Genomic DNA, 8,508 nt, shown 5'->3' with positions numbered 1-8,508 from the left:
AATCTCTATCCCATCCACACACTACTCCTTTCCCCTGCCGAGTGAGTCACGCCTACCCCGAAAGGGAAATGGCTTAATAGTGTAATAATAATAATAATAATAACCTGAATTACTTTAATTCTTTAGAATTGGTTTTGAAATGGTTTAAAAAATGATCCTATGTATTGATTATTTATTAATTGTTCATCATGGAATAAACAAAAACAAATACAAATTTCAGAAAACCCGACTTGTTTTTGTGATTATGTAAGAGAAGGTATTTATCAACTATAATAAAATGCTTAAACAATTAAACTTCTTAACTTTCATTTATCATTATTACCTCTCGAAGTGGAAAGTTGGCAAAAAATGTTAGAGATATAGTTTCTATGTTCAGCTAGAAAGACGCGACTAGAATGCCGTCAACGCAGGCGAAAACATAGTCCAGGTCGCCTAAGGCCCGAAAAAGGTACCTTTGGAAAGATTGGCCTGCGTTACGTAATCCGAAAGTCATGAAGTTGTGAAACAGGATATCTGCCTGGGATAGTGACGGCCTTGAGCCTGTGGAAATCCCTACAGATCCTTCGTTCACCAATCTTTTTTAAGACTCATGTGGATGAGTGTCGCCCACGGACAGCTGGAAGGACGGCAAAGGCCAGAATCATGATCCAACAGGCCATGGTCCCGCCAATTCGATGCTAAAATACGTTCGACTTGGAGTGACTTGATGTGAACCGACGCCCCCCACCATACTCACTGCATTGGCGCGAATTGAAGGGGAAGCCAACTACCGCACTCGATCGAATCTGATTGGTTGACTTTTTTTACTTGCGCCTAGAAGGACCATGCTTTCTTGGATTATGTGCCTGAATAGAGAATTTCTTGAAATTGTGCTTTGGCAGCCGCCAGTTTGTCAGGAGACAAACGCCTAGCACGCTCGGCTATTGGGTGACCCTTAGTCATAACGAAATCAGGGAATTGAGAAATTCTCGTGATTTTTGGAAAATGTGCCAGAATAATCGCGTAAGGTTCGGATTTATACAAACTGCTCTCCTGCCCCAAAGATGTTCGCGCTGATTAAATAGCCTAGAGAACTACAGCTGGTTCTAGTATCTACCAATCTGGATTCGTGCAGAAATGGTACTAAATGATGGTGTCCCAGAAGGTCGGCTCCAATTATTGGATATGGCACCTCGGCTACACAAAAGTTCCATAGAAAACTGCTTCGAAGGCTGAAGTTAGGCGATATACGTTTCGTGCCGTAAGTGGTAATACACGTGTCTTGCTGCGTTTAGTACACCATCGGTAGTTGTTGCTTAGAGCTTTTCATCTGCTGGTAGTAGTGATAAGTCAGATCCAGTATCGATAAGGAACAAGATTTCGGAATTATGGTCACGGTTGTGAAGACGCTTATATATGACCTTGCTTGACCTCGCGGTCTCCACGCGTGGAAGCTTGGTTAGTTTTCAAAAGAGAAAGATGGTTAAACACTTGCACACGGTTTCAAGCATCGATAAACCTTTTTAATGAATTTTCCGTGGTAGAAACATAGTCCCTTAGAATCGGAGCTTTTTGAACGATTGTGTGCATTCTGACTTTAGCAATTATTTGTTGCTCTGTTAAGCCATTTACCTTCGCTTCGAGACTTTCCACCGATGTACTGGAAACAGTAGCCGTAAGATTAGGTTTCCCAAACGATTCGTGCGAGGTTACTGACGAGATGTTAAGGTTACAAAGATCCGTGGTTTACGTGACTTTGTCAGCCCTTCTTGCTGAATAATCAAAACTCTCCACGTTGCATATTGCGCCGATTGCCTAGATGTGATTTGGCAATTGATCGAGAAAAATGCTTTTTATTATTTCCTCGATGCAGGCATTGTCGTGAAGGCATCGTAAGCGGTTTAAAATAACCGAAGTTTTTCCGTCTGAAAGGACGAAAATAATTGACGGAGTCGGCTCTCAGAAGAAGCGGAGGAACCTGATATGATTCTTTTTTTAATTCGTAAATAAGTATCCAGAGGACTCGGAGATTGTAACGAAATGTCTTTAATATAGGCAACTATTTCGAAATCGAAATTTACTACGACATAGTCCGTCTTGGCTCTGCCTCTACAGTAGAGCATTCTACAAGGAGGTCGATAACTACAAACGTATATGCGATCACACGCGCCCATGGGAGTCGACCCAGCCTGGAACGAGGGAAGTTTCACTTGACGTCTGTTGACTACTCGGCCACGGGTGGTTTACCAAGGTAGGAGACTCGCTCGCTATTTCCACTCCGCTGAGCGGCTTAATAGGGGTACTAAGACCGTACTATTCAAGAGCTGGCGATGCCATCTAGACATGCGCTGCTCACGCAGCGAAAGTTACAAGTAGGGAGAGTGCTCAGTAAGTACAAGCGAATAGTCTTTGTCATTTGAGAGCGGAAGCTTAGGCGCCGCCATGACACTTAGCGGGCATTTAAAAATGTCGGTCATATTTTTGTTAAAATGTACAGCATCGTACTTAATTTTAATGTAAAAGTGAATGAAAATGATGTGCCAGGTGCTGAATTATTGCATAACAAGGTGGAAAAAATATCATTAGTCAGTTAAAATGCAGAAAACAATTTACCAAAGGAAAAAAGCAATAACTAATTGACCGGTATGTGGAATGCAGGTTATGTTTACACTGCGTATAGTGTAAGGTTTCAACAGTGAAAAAATAGTGTTTTGCATAAAAGTGAAATAATTTTATTAATCACAAAATATAAAAAAGGTTGAAAAAGCATTTTTAAATAAATGCAGTTGAAAATGAATTAATATCTATCATTATTTATCTATAATTATAGTTTTGAAATTCACCTAGCTTTCAAATTACTGAAATAAATGCAAATGCGATTTTTTTTTGTTTGAACATTTTTCTTTAAAAATTGGTACAATAAAAGAAATATAAATAGAAAATGGTGAAAAAATTATTTGTAATAAATACGTGAAACTGAAAGAAGTGAAAATATTTTTTTATTCATGTTTTTATATAGCACTTTTTAAATCAGGGTGGCCGCTTGATGGGTAAGGTAGGAATTTTTTGTAAGAGACGAGAAATATGTCAATAAATTCATTTTTTGATTGTAAATTGTAAAATTTACAATAAGCTCAATTAAAAATTTTTAGAAATGTTTATTATTATTATTATTATTATACATTATATAATAATTTATTTTAAATCTTGAATTTGCAATGTAAAGAATTTTAAAATGCAGGCTTGGAAGACTTGAAAGAAGTACTAATCCACATGGTTTGTATTTGACCATTTTTGATAAAAAAACATGTTGGCTTGAACTGTAAATAGATGTAAATAATGTCATGACTTTTTTTTAATAAACTGCGGTTCGAGTATAAATAATCGAAAAATCCTTTTTTTCGAAAGACCATTTTAATCTCCTGCTCGAAATTAAAGAAGGTGCATGCAGATTTTAATTTTCAATATTGAACTGTTTTAATGAGAGAACGTTAGTATTTAAAGAACTTTAAACATCTGATTAAACCTTCATAAACTATTTGTAATGAAAGTATCCTTGTTTACATCTTTCATGGTTAAAAAATACTCGTCTCTGTGCGCACATAACCTCACCCATATATCACTTTCACTGCACAAAACAGCACCTCTTGTGCGCACCAACCTTTTTCCTTTTCAATGGATTTTCTCCTGGTCTATTAGACATTTCTTTTTTGGGAAGTTTTTTAACTTCCAATTATTCGAAATTTTTTTTTTGTCAATGTATACTATCCCCACATAAGTTTCAGTCAAAATTCACCGAAACTCACATGGAAGTGCTATATATATTTAGCGCTTGCGCAATGTCGTTTTCTTAAATGAAAAGGTCTATCGGTGCACTGTCGTCTGTCAAAACAAATATCCAGGAAAAGGAGAGTAAAGTGTCAGTCAACAAAGTTGTGTTTCAATGCCTTGTATCTGCAGGGCAAATATTTGTAAAATGATTCATTATGATCAATGATATTAACCCATGCGCATACGAGAATTCGTAAAGATACAAATCGGTGACAGGATGGAGGAATTTGCATTTCAACGAGAGTCACTCGTGTTTGGAGTGAAAAAATTGTTATTGCCGTTGTCCTGAATGTTTTATCAACTTGTCACTAATTTTTATGGGCATTCTTAGAGTGTAAATCTCTGAAAAGTGTGTTGTTAGTTATGTGTCAGTGAATCGCTTTGATGGCATGGTGTCCGGCTGCATAACCACACGCGTATCTTAAATGATAACAGTCTCTATTTAATACAATATGAAGATGAATATACAACATGAATTGTGTATTTAAAAATCTACAGTTATTAAGTATTCTAAAGTTTTAAGATTTACAATGTTACATCTTCAAGCGGAAGTTTTGATTCTAGGTTTAGAGAAAGAGTTTGCTAGTTTTCCGCTCGGTTTTCCGGCATTGCAGTTTCTGGCTGCTTGGAGTTGATTACCTCGTTAAACAGTTGGTGATTTAAAATGATAGGCGTACAAGGGAGCGGAAGGAACGGGTGTAAACCTTACCGGTTTACTGTTGCAGTAAGGTCTGCCCATGCGGTGAACACTAGCCTAGCAAGGGAGTTGTTCATCTCCGGAGAGTCGTGGGACCGGTACCTCTAGAGAAAAAGGTTTTCTCTAAGTACTTAAGGCTGTTGCTCTTGGTGGTTCGGAACCCACCTTAAACTATAGGTCCCCTTTCCACCACCAAGTAAGTGTGTGGAGGGTGTGTAAAGGAATAGAGAAGGTGTAAGAAAAATGTAAACCCTTAGGGAACACATTAGAAGCTTCCATTGAAGTATTCTAAAGTTTTAAATCATTAAATAATCTTCTCAAAATTCTAAAAAATTTTGAATATCATTTAAAATAATACGAAGTTTTTCTAGAACTTTTCAATGTTGAAAAAATGTCTAAAATTCTTCCGGATTCTTTAAATTCAGAGTGAATATATTTTTTAGGCAAATAATAATATTATTTGGCTGCAAGATTAGGCGAAGTTAACAAATGTAACAAAGTGTTGAATTCAGAAATGTAAAAGAATTATTTTTTAATAAAAAAATTTATTTTTGATCTAATAGTTAAATTTAAATAAAATCAATTTCATTTTTAAATAAATACTTGCCTTTCAAAACAAAATTTGAATTTTTAACAAGAAAGTTCAATCTTCAAACCGATTAAATAAATTTGAAAAAGAAAAAAGTATTTTTACTTCGAACCACGTAGTTGGTATTTAAACAAAACAAAATTGTAACTTGAAATAAAAACTAGTTAAATTCAAAGGAAGAGGATAATTTTTTAACCAAATAATTAATTTCTCAACCAAAATGATAAATTTTTAATTCAACAATGGATTCTGAAAAAATGAGTTCAACCTTAAACCAGAGAGTTACATTTCTCAGCAAAAAGTTTATTTTTAACTAAGAAGATTAATTTTCTACAAAGAAAATAGGCATTTCAAATAAACAGTTCAGTTTTCAATTGAAAAAGATAAATGTTTCATGAAAAATAGAATGGTTTTCAGTTTAAACAAATGAATTTTCAACCCAAAATAGAACGGATTTCAAATAAAATATTTCGATTTTAACGAAAGCGATGAATTTTCAACGAAAATAAAAAATGTAAAACAATAAACAAGAATTTGCGAAAGAAGAGTTTAAAATGGAATCAAAGCAAAGAGTTGAATTTTCAACCAAAAAGTCTCTTTCTTAACCAAGAAGATTGAATTTCTATAGATAAAGATGAAATATTAACGAAGTAAATGAATTTTCAACTAAGTAGTTGAATTTCCAACTGAAAAAGATGAATTTTCAACTTAATGGTTTAATTTTGAACCAAAGAGTTTTATAGGGAAACAAATTATTAATTATACTATAGCATAGAACTAATTTATTTTATTAATGAACCCTTTTATTTCCAGTCTTATACCATTCGTACTTTCTGACTTTTTGAGTTCACACTTGAGACATTAATGACATTAAGACAGTTAAAAATTTAGGATCAATGTTATTTTTATCTGGGGAGGGGGGTGTAATCTGGCTCGTAGTAAGGGTACGAAACTATCTTAGATTGCTTTTGCCACAAAACCGTAAAAGTAGTCGACACCTTATTTAGCGGAACCATTCACGCTAGAAAAACTAATTTCTGTTTGCGGTATATGGTACCCTGAAATTAGCGTTAGATTAACATTTTCTTTTAACGGTGAACCTCCTTTTACTTTAAAGATAAATTATTTGAGTTTCTTAAGGTAAAAATGTAAAGTGCGTAAACAAATTTCACCGGAACCTTAATATAGCGGACCTTGATATAACGCCTTCCAAGAAATTTGGAAGGCAGCATTCGTGGAGGAGGGCGTCGAAGGAGTTAAGAGAGAGAAGTTGTAAACATCGTTGAGTTGCGCAATTCCGCGGTTACTAAACACTCACTGATTACGTTCAAAATTTCCGATGCGCCTTAGAAAAAAAAGACTTTCATCAACGTGCTATGAGATCATGCCTGAGGCCAGCAGTATATCAAGGTTACAGGGGGTAGACTTTCAGTATGTGTTCACATTTAACTTTCTATTTGTCACAGGTATGGAATGCGCAATCGTGTAAATAATCCACTCGCAGTATATTTACTCGAAGCTTCATCATATTCATCTGTTACATTGTAGATAAAGTCCTCCAATATCCAGTTGTTTCTGTGTTTTGACCAAATGAGGATTCTTTATTCTCTGGTGACTACCGTGGTCGTAATTCTTAATTCTGCTGGTAAATATATTTTCCAATCATTTATCTAAACAATGTTACTGCCGTACAAACTAAAAAGATACATAAGTGAAATTGCCTCTCGAGTCGACTTTTTCATTGCCAAGTTTAAGAGAATAACCCTAAGCTAAATGTCACTTATGTATCTTTTTAGTTTGTACGGCAGATTATAGGTTTGTAACTAAATTAAAATGTATCCGTTTTTTTTTCTTTTTGCAGAGTTCAGTTTACAGATGGACAATAATCAGAATCATTATTACCCAATTTCTAATTATGAAGCAAATCCCAATCATATCCCAAATCACAATTATACCCTAATTCCTCAACACCAAAATCCCTATCCTAAGCAATATCCGATTGTTAAACCAGATTTTAGTAACCAAAATGCCCATCACAACCATAATCAAATTTTTAACATAGATCCCAACCATCAATCACATTCTACTTCTGTTGGAGAATCTTCTGTTGGACAATCCTCTGGCGTACAATCTCATAGCTCACATACTTATGTACAAGTACATGAAACCATTATCGCAGCGTCTCCTCGTTTCGATATTAATGTTCTTGCCCATTGTTTTACTGGTTACAACCCTCTTTTTGTGCATCTCCATAATCCACATCATAATCATGCCAAGAGTTACTCTAACATCTTACCACCTCTTACAGATCTTGATAAAACGGGTTTCACAACAGGGTTAAGACATGATCAATTAAAATTGTCTCCCGGCTATTTTCGATTAAAGGTAGAAGAAGAAAAAACAGAATACATACCAGTGCGACCATTTATAGATACGCGCGTATTATTATCAGTTCCCGATATGTGCATCCTGGGATTATTAGATGGTTCAGATACGTTTTGGGGACTATATGCTATATATCGTAGAAGTATTGAACGAGTTCTAATTCCGCATACAAGAAAATATGCTGAATTAATGCTCCCGGAGGAAATTTTCGAATACCAAGATGAACGAAAATTTATAAAGCAGTTTCTACCACGTAAACGATGGCAATAATTTTCATCGACAGACCAAAGTATTTAAAGCCACTCTTTATATAAGTATATATTTTAATCTGGCAAAAAGTGAATGAGAATTCAATAAAAAACTATCCACAATACCTAACTCTCTATTTATTTTTATCTCTTATGTTAAGGTGATTGCGATGATGTTCACATACATTCAAATTTAGTAACAAAGCCTTGAGTATTTCTGCCGATGCTGCAATTATCGTAATCTCTACTGTCTTTATAATATTTGGACTCGTGACTTTGTTTTGATTTCAAATTAAAACCGAAATTTATTTATGTATTCTCATTTTGCCTTTTTTTATCTTCTGCTTTAAAATCTCTCAAATTGAGCTGCAAAATTTGTACCCGAATACATTGGATCCCGCAGTTGGTGCTCGGGTTCATTTTGCACAGCATGCATACATGCAAGAAGCCTAATTTCCAGAGTTACCAAACAGAAGCCCCGGCAGAGATAACGTTGTATAAAAAAACAACAGTTGTGTTACGTAACAAAATACATAGGCACCAACCTCTCATTATGAATACAATGAGAACAAATTCTTCTGAAACAATGAAATTGATTGCTCGGTCAAATGCACATACTATAAATTCAAAAGCATATGCTATTTGTTTCTTATTTTGTCAATTCAAATAAACTATCATTCAATTACGAGGGTAGTTCAATAAGTCCTTAGAATGACCAACAGATGGCGCGCGAATCGCTCCAAATCATCTGTTTTCAGTCAGCACCACTCCCGACTAGA

General features: G+C 35.1%; 1 protein-coding gene across 1 annotated transcript in view; it reads left to right on the top strand.

The window, feature by feature from the left end:
* The window catches only part of LOC117167135 (NACHT domain- and WD repeat-containing protein 1), an 898,576-nt gene that overhangs the window by 403,991 nt on the left and 486,077 nt on the right, over nt 1-8,508 (top strand). The window lies entirely within an intron of this gene.

The sequence above is a fragment of the Belonocnema kinseyi genome, chromosome 1 (genome assembly GCF_010883055.1).
Source record: "Belonocnema kinseyi isolate 2016_QV_RU_SX_M_011 chromosome 1, B_treatae_v1, whole genome shotgun sequence".
Classification (NCBI taxonomy): domain Eukaryota; kingdom Metazoa; phylum Arthropoda; class Insecta; order Hymenoptera; family Cynipidae; genus Belonocnema; species Belonocnema kinseyi.
Note: the sequence above shows the minus strand (reverse complement) of the source record. Positions and strands in the feature narration are given on the sequence as shown.